Source organism: Ptychodera flava (assembly GCF_041260155.1).
Source record: "Ptychodera flava strain L36383 chromosome 3 unlocalized genomic scaffold, AS_Pfla_20210202 Scaffold_26__1_contigs__length_13983176_pilon, whole genome shotgun sequence".
Lineage (NCBI taxonomy): Eukaryota > Metazoa > Hemichordata > Enteropneusta > Ptychoderidae > Ptychodera > Ptychodera flava.
The window spans coordinates 10,625,900-10,643,679 of NW_027248280.1; positions in this window are offsets into that span (position 1 = coordinate 10,625,900).

A 17,780-nucleotide genomic window follows, 5' to 3' on the forward strand; every position below is an offset into this window, starting at 1 on the left:
AAGGTGATTAGTGATATTTCACATCACCACTCATTGCAAGATTGCCATAGGATTGATCTTGAACGACGCCCAAGCGGTGAATAATGCTTATTTGAGAACAAAAGCACAGTACACAAACAGACACGCCGTAGCTAAATATTGACTACGGTAAAACAATTGTGAATTGTCACTGAATCAGCGTCATCCTACACATGATTGCTTGTGTTTCAAAAAGAGAATTTCTGCTCACTGCTGTATAAATTAAAATTTATAATATCAGTATTAAGTATATGTGATTACGTAAATATTTGATGGCTGCAATGCACTAACTTGTAAGAGCTCGTATCACAGACCCCTATTATCGTAACATTATAGTAGCTATCTCATTAAAAGTAATTTGGATAGGCTGTATATGATCGGTTGTGAATCTTTTCATCTATTTGGACGACGTCAATGTTGATGTATGCATTTAAAATGTATACGCCAATATATTTTTTCATTAATATCATTTGATAAATCCAACTATGCCAGTTTGTTACTGATGCAACGATAAGCTTAGCTTTAATGTTTTCAACAGTGAAATATAGTAATTGTTTGTGATACTAATTTGGAAATGTCTAATGCTACGTACAAATGAACAGAAAAGCGATTCTATGCGTACATTTCTCATGTTTCTGTTTGAAATAGAACGATGCAGAACTAAAAAATTCAATGGGCGACTTTCTGTAGATACTTTGTCGGAGACGGTATCCTTTTAGAGGGACGGGCAATATTTTGTAAAACCATGAGTAAAGTCACTGTTCACAGAGGGACGGTAGTAGGCCTGCACTGTTCAGGCAAAATGTGAAAATGCCGCTTATTTGGAGCCATCACCAGAACTCTATCCGAGATGTATTTCGTTGAGCAAAAATATATGGAAACTGAAGTAAATATAGGTAAATTGTAGCGAAGTAGGTTGGCCGCCCTCAAAAGTGACATTGTTAAAAACCATCCTGATTAACAGGCTGGCAAGAGTATAAATTCACCATGTTATTACTGCACAGTCTTCGCCGCCACTGTAGTCGTTTGGTTCATCAATGATCCACAGCTGTACGCACAATTCAGAACCATCTGAATATTTGAAGTGACCTTCAGTTTCTCTGTCGTTGGCATCAATCCACACAGAGTCTAAGGTATCGTGTTCGAAAATAAAAAGGTAGGAAAACATGTATATAAACTACATGACAATGGAGACATCTTAATTCTAGATCAGAGCTGTTCAAATATCACACCATCTATATCCTTATTTTTGGTAAATGTATACTGTATTTATACGTAAAGTAAACGTACATATTTCAGTGAAACAAGTAAGCTTATTATTGCAATCTCTCGTTGACACTCCATAACCAATATAACTGTGGTTGTTGGAGTTAGCACATTATACGGCCCTTGCTACAGCGGAAGAGTTATGTTAGTGTTATAAATACTGAAGGCACGACAGACTGTCGGCAGTCTAAGTTTAAGAAACGAAATATCTACCCTCGAGGTACATTCTACCGTAATTACGTTCCGAAACTTAAATCGCAAACCGTATTGGAAGCTGTGTATTCCAGCAGCTGCTGTGCTTAGTTGGGCTGTGATTCAGACTGGATGAGCGCAGTAAATATTGGATTGTTCACATTTTAAAATTCAAAGCTGTCTTTCATACTGTAGGAGTCTTGCTCACTACATCTCAAAGTAATAGGCCTCCCGTCCTACTTGAAATTTGAATATGTGTACTACGACATAGACCGAACCCCCCCCCCCCCCCCCCCCCCGTCGCTTGACTTTGGTAGCCGCTTAAGTTGCAGGAAGGCCATGAACCACCAACCCGCCCATGAACTATGCAACGGCCTATGCAACGCGACAGTACTAGTCTGTCAAGGTTTATTACTACTAATTAAAGGGCTCACGTAATTTGATGACTAAAGGCTCTCTGCCTTCTCTCAAGTTCTTTACACTGAAACCTCTACACTGAGAATGTTTAGCATAAGCTAATTGGAAGACAAGACTAGCTCGATTTTTCAAAGGGAGATGTAATCTCTCAATTTATTGATCATATGAGCTTCCTTTTTACTTTGGGAAATATCGAACCGATTGTGATGAATTCTATAATGGTTAAGTAAACTAACTTCAGATTCATGTGGCCAAATCTTTTTACCGTGACATGTTACGAATCCAAAAAGGGCGGGAAGAAAATTACTCCAGTATTTCTGTTGATCATTGACCATATTAATATCTGTTTTAACTTCGGCCACGTAGTCGTCTGAAGTATGAGTGGTAAAAGTGACATTAGTCTCTGATATCAAGGAATGACACTGAATCTGTTGAACACATTAAATTCGCATTCACGGCGGGAAATAATGCAACAAACTTAGGACCTTAGATAAGTATAAAGTGCAGCTTGGATCGCCTTTTGTTTATAAGTGTGGCCAAACACATAAAGTTCGTGACAATAATATCAAGATAATATAATGGATAAGAAATTCAGTGAAATAACAGATTTTCACCTTGACTATAAAAGTTGAATACTAATGACGAAACACTCCTTAAGACTTCCTGGTCATAAAACCTTGGCAAATTAGCATTGTGACTTTCACAGACCTCTTTCGCGTGAGTCCAGGTAGTTCTGAAGGAGAAAAGTATGTACATTCCTCTTTTATTCTCAAGTCGAACGAATCTACCTGAAAACAAAAAGAATTACATTAAATATGTACCCATGTACAGAGATAGCACTTTATGTCACACAGATAAAGTCACTGGTACAGCAATATGCATTACACGGACCTTACTTCAAACACAATGACAGCTGCCACGAGAGACTGGGTAGACTAACAGGAGTGGATTGGAGATTCAGCAAGTTATAATCACGCAAGCGAGAGACTATCCACAATTTACCTGTTTTAATTGGGCAACACTTTTTTTCAAAAAATCTCTAACGGTTCCTCCAATAACATTCAATTCCTCTTCAAATAAAAACTACTCTCTCGTGGCCTTCTCTTTTGTTTTATCAACCTTTCGAAAGATGTTTCACTTGTCTGGGCCAATATTCAATCTACAGTCCCATCATACACGTGATTCAAACGATGATGAAAATTACTGCTGGAAGAATTAGAACAGTTTATTCAGGAGGTAACAGAGAGGGGTGCATGGGGATGCGTAAGTTTGTGCCGAAACGAGCAGTCCAAATTACTGACTTTTCATTAACCTAGGCCTACATTCAAACCAGAGACCAATCACACACGTGATTCAAGCAAAGATGAGATACACTGGCAGTATAATCTGACCAGTCCACGCCGGGATTAACAGACATTAACATTACAGTGCCAGCTCTTTGTTATTAGTGATCCTTTGATAAGAAACGTGTATGTATGTATAGTTGTCATAACCTATTCGCAACGCTTTGCAAACAACTTCTCTAGAAAGTTATTTCATTGCACAATATCGTGTAGTGATTTTGGTATATGAAAGTCGTACGAAGTTCAGGGATTTATTGAGTGACTTATGAATGTTTTTAATTTCAAAGCAAAAAGTGCTTGCAGATGTTCAAATGTAGTATATTCACATTGTTGCAAGGAAAATGTACATGTCTCGAATGTTTGCGATTTAAATGTTTTTCCAAATCTTCATTACAGACACTGTAAGGACAGCCCTTAGCGTTGTGTATTATTTCGGAAATGAATTATACAGTAATAATGTTAGAGTACAATTTGAACATACTTAATGTATTTTATTGAAAGAGAGACATCTCTCCCTGAGGGTTGCCTAGCAAGTATCTTGATCGTGCAGGATTACTGCAGCTGGATTACTGCAACAGCCTTTTGTATGGTGTTGGGAAATTTCAGCTCGGACGCCTTCAATCACTTCAGAATGCTGCAGATCGCCTTGTCTCGCGTACTCGAAAATTTGATAATATCACACCCGTTTTCATTGATCTACACTGGCTGCCAGTAGAAGCTAGAATTAAATTCAAAATCTTGTTGACGACCTTTAAAATAGTTCATCGTGCTGCTCCACTTTATCTCATGGATCTGATCGAGATATACACCCCTACCAGAGATCTCAGATCGAGTAGTTCGTTACGCTTAGTGCCACCGCGTGGAATGTTCAACAAGGCATATGGGGAGAGAGCTTTCTCTGTCTGCGCACCTTCTCTATGGAACTCATTGCCTCCTGATATTCGTAATGCCAGCTCCGTTGACTGTTTTAAGCGCGTTTTAAAGACTCACCTTTTTGCAAAGCACTATTACTAATGTTTTGGAAGGTCACCAGAACCGCTGATGCTTGATTTATTTTACATTTTCTGCTACTTACTCTGTATAATTTTAATAATGTTTTTTTGTATTTTGACTGTTTTTACTCTGCAGAAATGTTCATCATTTTTAACCATTTATGTTTTTAGCCTATTTTGATTGTTTTAACATTTTAGTTTGTCATGCTTTGCTGGTGTTTTATCAATTTTAAATGTGTAAAGCGCACTGAGACGTATGTGTAGTGCGCTTTAAAGAAATAAATATTATTATTATTATTATTCAAGATCTCTTGATTTACCCGAATTAATTACTTCGTCTTATCTTTGTCAGATGTTTACGCTTGCCCTTTAAGAATGTATTGAGTTTCCCTTTTAAAATATTACACGCTTTTTGGCCTACGCACCGCTATAGTCGACGCAATCTTTACATCTACAATGGGCTTCGCTGTCGCCGCACACACCGCCTGGTGAACAGCAGGGATTTATTCCCGTGGGATTACATTGTGATATGGTACCATCAGAGAGGGGGGAACGTATTCCACAAAGATTGTCGTCCCGCCATCTTTGTTTACCTGCAACTGATGAAATTACAAGCTTTAAACCTGTTCATGTAATGCAAAAAAGTGTTTCCACACTTACAACTTCCATTTACCATTTGCAATTTTTTTTTCAATCAAAAGTTATGTCATGGTTTCCATTTAATAGTCTTTCAATTCTTTATTAGTTTTTGCATGATTTAATTCTATAAATATTTTTGTTTTGACTTTCTTTAGAGTATAGAGATTTAATGCATTTTAGTTAAAATTCTCAAAAGTTTTCTTCATAGAGAATAAAACAGCTGTAAGAGAAAGCCGTTAGTTCTTTGTCGAGATAGAAGTAAAAATAGAATAACTTTCCAAGTTATACTAATATGCTAAATACACAGACGGTAATTTATGCTTTTCTAGAATTGTTCGAAGAAAAAGATGTATTACTTCAATATCTTCAAGAAAATATTTGTGTGCAACGCGGTATTAAGCTCCCGTATTTCATTTTACATGTCACACACACTGTAAAGTTAAGTGTTCAAGGATAGAACACCAATTAAACGCGTTTTTGTAACACTTTTTGAACGCCTCTAGACGTTCAGAAATTTAACACTACATGTTCAACCAACGTTCAACCAAAGTTTTCTTCATAGAGAATAAAACAGCTGTAAGAGAAAGCCGTTAATTCTTTGTCGAGATAGAAGTAAAAATAGAATAACTTTCCAAGTTATACTAATATGCTAAATACACAGACGGTAATTTATGCTTTTCTAGAATTGTTCGAAGAAAAAGATGTATTACTTCAATATCTTCAAGAAAATATTTGTGTGCAACGCGGTATTAAGCTCCAGTATTTCATTTTACATGTCACACACACACTGTAAAGTTAAGTGTTCAAGGATAGAAAACCAATTAAACGCGTTTTTGTAACACTTTTTGAACGCCTCTAGACGTTCAGAAATTTAACACTACATGTTCAACCAACGTTCAATTTTTGAACACACGTGTGCAGATTTTGAACGCTAAGTGTTCATCAGACATTATATTGAACACCATATTGTTCCATATCTGAACACGTTGCACATGAAATGTGTTCCAAAAATTGAACGCATTTACGCGTTCAAAGAGCTGTAACACTTTTTGAACGCATGGACATTTAACGATAAGTGTGTTAAAGGCTAGAATAAATGATGCGCGCTTGTTGAACACCCTTAACTTACACATACGAGTGGATGTGCCCAAATTTGTCGTTGCCTCAAATGAAATGGCGTCATGAAAGCGAGGACAAAGAACACAGAAGATTTACAGCGATAACTCCCATGCTCACTTTTGAAGATGAGCATGTCCGAAAAATGTAAAGAAAAATTGATGTGAGGTATAAATGACGGTTTTACCTCCAATAAATTCTGAAATGATCAGAGTTATTCCAACGAGTTGCAGGTAGCGGCGAAAACGTTGTTCATTCCAGCCTGTCTTCATTTTCTACTGTGATTCTCATCACAATGACGACATGAAAGATATAAACCCATCTGGTGATGCAACCCTGCGATTCAGATTATGATGATGACATGAAATATATCTACTCATCTATGGATGCCACCCTGCCTTCCGGTCTTAAAGCTAGGTGGCGCCATACCATATGACGCCCGTATCTGAATGATAAGAGAAGACACACTAACAATATACAATGATGTTTACCGTCAATGCTCCATGATGCAACGAAAAGGTGTACACCATAAACACCAAAAAACTAATTGTAAAATTCTCTTAATCATAATATTTCTATATAACATTTATTGGTGGAGAAAATCTTTCGCCATTATTTTCTCCGTTGCATGTTTGGACGTTCAAGGGCAAGTGTGTGTTCCTCTAATTTCAAATTTGTTTGCAAGGATGATGGTGACGATGATTACGATGGTGACGACGACGACGACGACGACGATGATGATATTGATGATGATGATGGTGATGATGATGGTGATAATGATTACATCTCGTTTCTGATACGTTAATCTTCATGTGCTGACGTTTATTCACTTGACACAGCAAGCTATGATGGCACATTTGTGCACGTGTAACACATTGTCTTTGACTGGTTACCTTAGCTAGCACTCCATGAAACTTACTTTCATGAACACCATTGCTTGTTCACGCTGTAAATTGTCAGCCAGACCTTGTTATTATGTGCTACCATTTTAAGAAAAACATAAACGACGTATGAAAAGTCTAGTCTGAAGTTTTTGGTAAAAAAACCAGAAGGATTTGTGTTAATTCCAATAATGTTTGCCGTATTTCACGGTTTTGGTGTAATGGACGTGAGAAAAATATTGGCCTTGTTACAGGGGTTAAATTGATTGGCATCCCTCATCAAACAAAAAGTTGCCATGTTACCTGAGTGTTAGCACTATTATTATAATATAATCTTTCAGAATATGGCAAAGAAGATGTAATGACATGAATGTGTAAGCTTTCTATCCCGTTAAATTGTCAGGGATAAATATTGTGATCAGTATAATATTAATCATGACTAAAAGGTGGTTGTTATGTATGTATGTATGTATGTATGTATGTATGTATGTATGTATGTATGTATGTATGTATGTATGTATGGCAGGGTGGATGGATGGATGGATGGAACTATGGTTGGAAGGATACTAAACAGGTGCACCTAGGGTTAGAGATTTAAATTTAGAGAAATGAACAAGTCGGTGCCAATAAATATGTAAATGAGGGATAAAGGGAAAAATACTTTAAATGGCTAAAACTCTGCAACCGTCATTCAAATTTCGTTTAAACTCGGTATATCGCTTCTTTTAGGTGTACTAACGTAGGCGTGCACAAAACAGGGTGAAATTTTCATGTTGCAGGGCTTCCACGGAGAGCAGAGCTGAGCATTTGAACACCCTACATGAGCAAATTATACACTCACCTGAGCACGAAAACTCCGTACATGAGCAAACACAAAACACTTTTCGGCAAAAAATTGCCCTATAAGAGTAGAATACGCGATGCATTGTGGTTATTTTTAAAATGGCAGCCCCAATGACAGACTTCACTGGAAGTTCTTGAGAGTACATATTATGGTCGATTCTGCCGTTGAGAGGCATTATTTTGGAAATTTAAAATAAAGGCATCAGAGTATGCATCAGTGTCTCAAGTCTCCATGCACATAGTTCATTACAAAGCAGAAGCTCAGACTTTCCAGATTATTTCAACACAAAATCGCCCGTTGGCGATTAACTACAACAAGTTTACTTAACAGCGTGCTGTAACTGTATACGAGAGAGACGGAAGCAATGCGTATGCATGTTTACGAGTATTTCTTGAGGTCACAAACACATTGTGTCCTCCATTGGTTAAATTAACTTGCCTAGCATGTAAGATACATATCTTGAAATGCAGTTTTACAAAACTAAATGTCAATAGCATGTTCGATGTTTCATTCATTATATATATATATATATATATATATATATATATATATATATATATATATATATATATATATATATATATATATATATATATATATAGTTTCCGAATGAATAACTATTCACGATCTTAGGGTTTTTGTGAATGGTATGGCTAAAGAATGGCAGCGACATTCTTCAATGTTTGCAGGAGGTATTTTAATTAGCTCTGCTGCACTAGACGGTTCCATCAACTCGAGTCAACTGAAGAAGATTTACATTATGAACAAACGATGTACTCATACTGTTTACTCACAAATTTAGGAACTGAACCTTTCTCTAAACAGTCAAATGGTCATATTCATGCGGTTTAAAAATTACTAAACCATTTCTCCATTTACAACAGCATGCAACTCTAGATTTTAAATTGCTGTATATCGATAGTCGTTGTTCAACTTGTCAGATGAAGATCATGGCAATGAGAATGTCACTCAAATCCCAGATGACAACGACAAAAAATGAAACTGGAACAGCTGATTAAGTATTTGGTGCTGATGGAATGAACGGATTCTAAAATTCCAGTAAACGCAATTTTATCTCTAAATTACGTAATCGAGGACTGTTTTGTAGATTTTTCTACACGTTCTACCATCTTTTGACCAACGGCCAATAATATCTGTGCCAATAACCCAGATTCTTTAACTACCAATTCAAATATAGAATACATTTAATTAGTGGAAAACAACAATAACACTGTTTCATCAATCATTCCAAAATAATAAATTAATGTGAAAATTCAAGGACTGTATCGTCTTATAATGTAAAAAAACATCCGCTGAAAGTAAGCAACACTGGGCCATACAAGCTGTTCTTATGGTGAATCCATTCTGTGACTGTAATTTTTTTCCACCATATTCCAAGTCTAATAAGCAAAGCAAATTACCCATCAAGTTTGTTGTAATGTCAAACACTTAATGTGAAAATTTTTACCCGCCCCTCCTCAACTGTTGTGTATTTTGCTCATCTTCTGCTTTTTTCCCTCGAAGATGAAGTTGTTCTTGAAAACAAAAGAAAAGCTGTCATGACTTATGAAATGATTCAATTGTGATAATAAAAATACGACATGCTCAGCTGTAGATTGCTGTGAAGCATTAACAGTTACTGTACAAATTTGACCAGTTTCTTTTAACAAGGGTCAATCTTGACGGGTGCGGCTAGCTGGCAGGGTACGCTTACCCATTCCGGACACCTGGTACCACCACTATTTCGTGATTCGAGATGGCCCCATTGCCTTTGTCGTCATCTATATGTTCCTTTGACCTTGTTTAATTTCACAGTTTACCTTGAATGATAACAATTATTGGAGCTGATTTGATGTCTATTGCATCACAACTGCTAGCCATGGTTACCTGAACCCTTTGGAAAAATACAGGAGCACAACGGGTAAAAGAGAAAATGTAAAAGACAATGACGTGCAAATCCAGATCTGAACCTTCATACAGTACGACATGAAAAAAGAATCATTAAATAAGTCGACACATGTGACTGTCTTTTTAGACGGGCAATGCAATTCCAAATTTTCGTAGCACAATAACGTAATGGTCTCTGACCGGTAGCTATTCTTAACATTGGTTGGTAAAGGTTAGCATTATTTGCACAACAATAAAATATAGCTTACACATAATGTGCTTTACATGAGATTGCGGATGATACAGTATTTACAATTGCGTTGGTGCAACTGTCAGAATTACATCATAGTTCATTACATCTCAGATGCTCAAACTATAAAACACGTAAACTCTAAGAGGGTGAATGGCTGGAGCTATAAACGTCCCACACATTTGGGTTGAAGAGTTCACAAGGGACTACATGCATCGCCTCTATGCTGTACAGTGTACGAGAGGGTTCTTGCAATGCCTAAGAACAATGGTAGCTTCATGTTCAGAGGAAATGCACATGTAGTCAATCGAAAACCAATTGTGAGATTTAGTGTTAATACGGCTACTTTTCAATCGGGTTCGAACCCACAACATACGGCATCAGTCGCCTAGCTGAGAGGCCACAGAGAGAACCGCTCGGCTAAATCTCCACTCCCAAAAAAAGAGTGGTTCAATAGCCGGCTAAGTTGTTACATTTTTCTGACTGAGACCGCTCCACACGTTAAAGTAATCTGTTTAGTTGATCTTCTGCTATGTACTGTGTACATGGACACTCGAAACACTGCTGCATATTGTGATGTCTTTATGTTACTCAAATAATGCTTCTCAACTGTACAATCAACCAGAATATGCACTAACAAGACATTTCAGTGCAGTCTGTCATGGCGACTGCCATCTTGAAAATGCCCACCATGCAATTCGTTATTTGCTCATGTAGGACTTTTTTTCTGTAAAGTTTTTTTTCTGCTCATATAAGGTATTTTCGTGTTCAGGCAAGTGTTTATTTTGCTCAAGAAGGTTGTTCAAATGTTCGCTTTCGCTCTCTGTGGGAGAATGATTTTGTATTTTCGTGTTTTTTTTCTCGTTTTTAGTCGATTTTATTTCTCTCTGAAACAGCTTCCTATTGCTTTGAAAGCTGGCATCCATATTCAATAGAATGATCTCTGTCAAGTATGTAAATATTTGAGAGTAGTTTAATCCTTGAAAAAACTACTCATCTGAAAGATTTCATATGTGGTATATAGAGTCATTAGCTTAATCGAAATTTGATGGCTTCGAATGACATCTACAATTTTATATTTTAAGGAAAAAGTCTGTTTTTTAGGTCGAAAAATTGGTTTCTCTGAAACTCCCGTGTGATAACTTTCATACTTAGTAGGCATGTTCGTACGGATGATCTTGATTTAAGTTGTTCAAATTATAATGAAACGTTCAACCACATATTTTAAAGCTATTTTTGCCATTTTGTCAGGCTGGCCCGACATGGGCTATCAAAGATTTCCTCAATCAACACGTGTAACAAAAATGTTGTTTTCTACAAAACACAATATGGCTTTATCTACTGCTACATTTTTAAAATCCAATGAAATATCTTCAATTTTGTTTATTTTTGTGAGTTTTTCCAAATTATTGACGAAAAAGATACAAAAATAGTCTGCTATTTTAATTTCAAATTTTGGCTTGGAAACCCATACCAATGTCCTCATACACATATTGTCACGTCAGAATGAGATAAACAATTTTTTCTTCGTTGTTCTTTTTTAAAAAGCCTCTTTAAAACAACCACATTAAATAATGCTTTAGAATTTGGCTTGAAGGTTCAATTCAGTTGTAGTGCCATAATTTGTTTTATATTGTGTTTATGTGAAAAAAAATGATTAGTATTGTGAGAAGATTTTCTTATATTTGGCGATTTTTACGTCGAGAACTTAAAGTACATAGTGTGGTTATTTAGTAAGTATTAGATATGGTAAGCTGTATTTTTGGTTTAAATACATCGCAAAAACTCTTAGAAAGCAAAGCTCAAGGTAATTTTGGCACTTTGGTCTCAAGTAAATACATTCTATCACTTGTATAAAGTTAAAGAGTACCAAGGTAGTAAATATTTTGCACTTGCCGTCGTACACTGTGCGAAAAGTCACATTTGTCATATGGTTAATCCGAGTGGTACCAGTTGACTAAATGCCACCTTTGTACCACATTTGGCGTGTTGGCCAGGGAAAACTATTAAAACGTGGTACTTCGTCAACTGTTGCCACCCAGGAAAAGTATATGACACATTTTTACTTTTCGTACAGTGGTATCTTCTTTGTAAATATGGTCAATACAAAGGATTGGATCATTTGTTCTCGACCTGGGGTAGGGACGGTAAGACTTTTAGAAAACAATATTTCAAGCAAATGTCAATAAAAAATCAGATCAGACAAAGAAGACTTAAAAAAAAAGGTACGTGGAAGAGGGGAGAAAAAATAATCGACAAACGACCGTGTAAAACAAGTGAATGTCACCACGTCAAACTTCTGAACCTCCAAGAATATCAAATGGTCAACCCCTGATGTCTTTGTGTACACAATTCACAGTTTAGTTGTGCAGTGTATTCCAGTTGAATATGTCAAGTAAGGTCAGGATTTGAAAGAAATAGCTGTGTTTCTTGAGTGCACTTCAGGTGGTCAATCGGTCATCTATTTTCCATCAAAATTACATAGGCCTGTAGTTTTTTATTTACATTTATAATAGATTCCTGTGTTGACATAGATATGCTCTTTGAAATGTCATTTACTATGATAATTTTGATATACGTCATCGATCTTGACGAGCAGATTATTTAAAAGTCATAATTTGCGGTCAGTTCAAAACAGTGTCTCTTTTTGAAATATGTTGTGATAAATGGATAAATGTACATGTGGAAACATATGCATTTGAAGCTACATGAGCTTGACCGTCTGATATCATAATCACGTCAAAGCAGCTTGTCTCAACTTTTCGTTTTCCACCTTTTGTTGAATTTTTTTTAACTAGGTTATAGAAGAGACTGTTAAAAAACTCTTACGGATATATTTGGAATATATCGATGGTGAAAATTGCGGGGGTCATGTGGAATGCACGTCCATGCGTGCCTTTCAAGGTCAGTCGCAGCTTCATTGAATGATGTGTATTTGTCTGTAGGTGTGACCATACCTTTTTCTTTGGACGGTACACTTGCACATAATATTGAGAATTGCAGACCTATCGGGAACGTTGTTATAACCTTGTCATAACATTTGACCTTATTAGTGTACGACAAAAGTAAAAAAAAAACAACATTTCATTGTTTGATACATATATAATATTAAATTCTGTATAATTGTATGTTGCTGCAATTTTACATTTACATTATGTCGAAAATGTTGACAAAACAAGAAAATTAACGGCAGACCAATGACACCATTAAAGAAGTTGCTGCTCTATATAAAGTATTTATAACTGATATTTATGTCGTTGTGAACGGAACCTTTATGTCCGGGATCATCGTACAGCGCCGGGAGGTATTGTCCCCGACACAGCGCGCCTAGGAAATTATCGAAGGGTACGATTTATACGGTGGAATAAAAATATTATTATAAACTTACAGTCCAGATGTATGAATCAAAGCGCTCGCGAGCAAACGAGGAACGATTTCATCTTCAGGTTGTTTGCTAAGCGCACAAGAACGAAATTTCGACCCTCGAAGCACAGTGTACGTGGTAGAAATTGTAGTTCAGCAGCAAAATTTCACTCAAAGTAACATATTTTGGACTAGCCATTATTCACTTTATGAAGTTCTAAATTGTTGTATGTATACGTTTTGATAAAATATGAAATTTGTTTTTCTTGTCTTCGTATTGACGTTAAGGTGTTATTAGGTCGAAGGTCCAATAGCGTCTAATAACACCTAAAGTTACCGTACTCCGCGTCCCCGTATACCAAAAAATCACTGCACGATGAAACTCTATAGGTTACTTACGCAGATATGTAATACTGGTCTATATATTTTGTTAATTTTATTATTCCGACAGTAATGTCAGTTTACATTCTAGTACCGAGTTTTGCCCGATGACACTTGGATTTTTATTCTTGATTTGGTAAGAGTGTGGCGGAGAGTTGAAATCGTTTAGGGAATTTGAGGAAATGCTTTAGTCTCTCCCTTTAGAGGCGCATACTGCCTTGATTATTTGTAGAGAAAAGTCTAGCGACTAGGGCCAGTCTTGTCTCTAGCTCACACTCAGCTATTGCATGAATACAGGTAGCCTTTATTGTTTGGCTGCAATTTTGACGAAGTGGTCCATGTCGGCTACTAACTGTTACGAGGGAGATATATTTTATTTATTTATGCATTCTTTCATTCATTTCGATAATTACAAGAACTTTTATTGCATCGCAATTTATGGTTGCAAGATACAAAGGCTGCTATTCTGATGAGGTATGAAGACCTCACGTTATAAACTCTCACTGTTTATTACAAAAGAAAATACAACAGAAAATATCTTGGTATATAAATAAAGAGAAACTAAAACTTACATATAATAAATAAATTAATAAGTCAATAAAGAAATGCTCTCACAAAAGAAACACAGCTATTATAAGAAATATGTTCTCTTTTTGGAAAGAGGAATGGATGTGAATAGAAGCGGGAAAATAGCTAATGCAAAGCTAATAAGTGTCTATTTCCCGGTGCTTGGTAACGGAGAATTAAATAAACAGAACATCTAAATTATACGAGGACGGAAGGTAAAATGAGAAAAAGACAACTAATCATGGTTTAAAATTCCAGATTTAATACCTTGTTTAAACTGATGTCTATTGTTTATGTTTTTATAGAAGCTAATAAACTGTTCCAAATTTGGCTCCGTGGAAACTAAATGAAAATTGACCTAGACGTATTGTTCTTTTTGGAACAATGAAGTGAGAACTGGCTACAGATCTGGTAAAATACTGATGACTGATGTAGGAAAAGTAGTCTGAAAAAAATGTGGGGTAGTCTGCCATACAAAAGATCACGAATACAAATTCCAGAGTTGAAAAAAAATGTTCATAAATGATCAACATATTCTAATAAAAAAGGTTGCACTTCAGGCTTGCGGGGGGGGGGGGAGGTGAACGGGATGATTCTAACAATTTGCGTATGAAAAGGAAGAAGTGTGGAAGGGAAGGTACTACCTCAAACCTCGAGACAGTAGGAAATATGTGGTAGAATAAGGGAGTTGTACAAGAGTATAAGAATATGGTTTTGGACAAAATACCTGAGTTTAGAAAAGAGACAAAGTTTAGGACTAATTTGGTTGCAAACTTTCTTAATGTGTTATTTCCAGGAAAGGTGATGGTCTATATGAACTCCAAGGTAAGGTACATAATCTTCCTCTCTGAGCTTAGATGAGTGAATGTCAATAAAATCAGCTTTACTAAAGTGACGTTGGTGAGGAGTAATGAGAACATAGTTTGTTTTATCCTAATTAACTGTAAGTTTGTTGGCTTCACACCAGTTTACAACATGTGAGAACTCATCATTTGTTTCTGTTACATCTACTGTATTGTCTGGAAAAGCATGAAACAAAGTTAGAGTCGCCAGCAAAAAGTTTTGATGAAAAGTAATGAGGGCATTCAGGCAAGTCGTTGATGTAAATAAGAAAAAGAATGGGACCTAGGATTGAACCTTCAGGTAATCCATGTGTTATGGATTTAGTATAATTTGCTGTACAAACATATTGTTTTCTTGAATCAGACAGCTTTCAAACCACTTCGGAGGGGTACCTCTAATTCCATAACATGGCAATTTGTCCAATAAAATCCTATGGTCGATGGCAAAGGCTATAGTCAAATCATGACAGATCCCCATGAGAACATTTCCCTGGTCTACCTTGTGTAAAACTTCATCAATAAGATTAGTAAGAGCCAATTTTGTACAATAAGATTTTTTGAAGCCAAACTGTTGAGGGTAGATCTGAGAATGTTTATCAAGAAAGGCAACAAGCTACAGTACGTTGTATGCACTGTGTAGCATGAAGGCAGGAAAAAAACCGACTGATAACAACAAACTAAGTTATATCACTTGAATATACCTGCGCAAGGTAGAAAATAAAAATTTACGCGTAAATACTATTTATTCTTCCTACTTACGTCACTGACCACGTTCTGGATTTATTCAGCTTAAACAAGTATATAGGCGTTTATATGATATTGATTATCGTATTATTAAATAAGCATGAGTTACGTCATCGCAAATATTGGTGAACATATTTAAGAAATGATTTGTTTCTCAAATTAGCAAGTTAATGAACAAAACATTCTTAGTGCATAGATTGTTTTTTAACTCTGTGATGCTTCCCAGTAAATTGAGAAGTAACAAATCAAGTATTAATTGTGGCAAATAAGACGAGCATCGGATCGACTTCAGACAAATAATCAACGTGAAAACATGAATATAAATGAGAATTATCTTTGACTTTGTTTCCTTGATTGAATTTGTATTTACAAAATCACTAACGGGGAGCTGAGGCCTTCGATGACATGATATTGTAACAGGACGAGCAATAAAAAGTATATGCTTTTTACTTCAACTATTTTTAGAGAAGAATAGATATTTTAGTGGTATCAAGATACAACGGCCAGAATACCCAAAGTTTTGCTAAAAGGTTGACTTTATGGCAATTCAGTATACAGTTCAATGAATGTGTAATAATCTGGTGCCTATAAACGGAACATGGAACAAAACTCGGTCAAAGCAAGTGCATGAGGTTTACTGACGACGATGCAGAAAAGTCAAACACATGAAGAGCGCATACTTTCACTAGAAGTGCCTTCACATGCATCGTTTTGCATAAAAAAAATGAAAGTGACATATCTGAACAATACATAGACAATGCATGAGGATGATGACAATAATCACAATCATATTACCTGAATCGATATGACTGGCCACAAAATAATTACAAATATTTTTAATCTTTCAATACATTGCAAAGCATATATACAAGAAGAAGTGCAGAGTTTTCGAAAAAAATGCCTTTTTCATCCTGTTCCAAGAAACCTTCAACGAGTTGCGTATCTTTGTTAATGTGTTATTCTTCCGTTTACATTGTTTACTGACTTATGCAACTACGTCCATTCGTTTAAAAGCTGGCATATATATTTACTCTTCCTCTCAACTTTATACCGTATATCTTGACATCATTTTCATTTACATAAATGACACTTCTATATTTAGTATATTCTTATCCTTTTTAGCTCTCGTGTTCAGATAAGTGAGCTAATGCCATAGCGATGTCTGTCTGTTTGTTTGTCTGTCTGTCCGTGTGTGTATTGATGTGTGTCTGTCTTTCTGTCTGTTTACAGAAAAACTCAAAAAACGCCTGACCGGATTAAAGTCAGATTTAGTAGACAGGTACCTTAGCTAATTGCTAGAACTGATTAAATTTTGCTTAGTGTGGCTTGCATATAAATGAAGTAATGAAATATCATTTTTTTTCGTATAATGGTTTCCTATGGAGACAGTAATGACAGTGTCGACATATATCAAGAAATAAAAAAAAACATTCAAGAAACTTTTCACAGATCTCCTAACATTATGATGATACTGTGAGTGTAATGTCAATTATATTCTCATTTGCATATTAAATGAACTTTTGTAATTAGTGATATGACTCTGAAATTCTTACACCAAACTTGATGATACCTTCAACAAATATTGATCTGATATATCTTATTGTACTGAGAAGCATTGAGTAGTTTCAAGTTAATTAACGGTTCATTAGCATATTCAATGAACTTTGTAATTAGTTATATTATTCCAAAATTACAGCATCGAATTTGATGACACGTGCTTCAGATATTGATCTGATAAATATGTAACTGTCCCGTGAAACATTGAGCAGTATCAAGTCAATAAACAGCTCATCCGCATGATAAATAATTCTGTAATTAGTGATTTAACTTCGAGAGTACTGTGCGAAAGTTAAATAAACCTGAAAAGCTGCTACATATAATGACCTGCCAGATATCTGTGAACCGTACTACTATGTAGAGAACCTGTTGTAAAATACTTGAACTCATTCAGTTCACACCTGGTTATTTGTACATATATAACCTAAGGTTTATTCATTCACTGCATCATTATTTCATCGACGTTAACAAGAATTTTGAA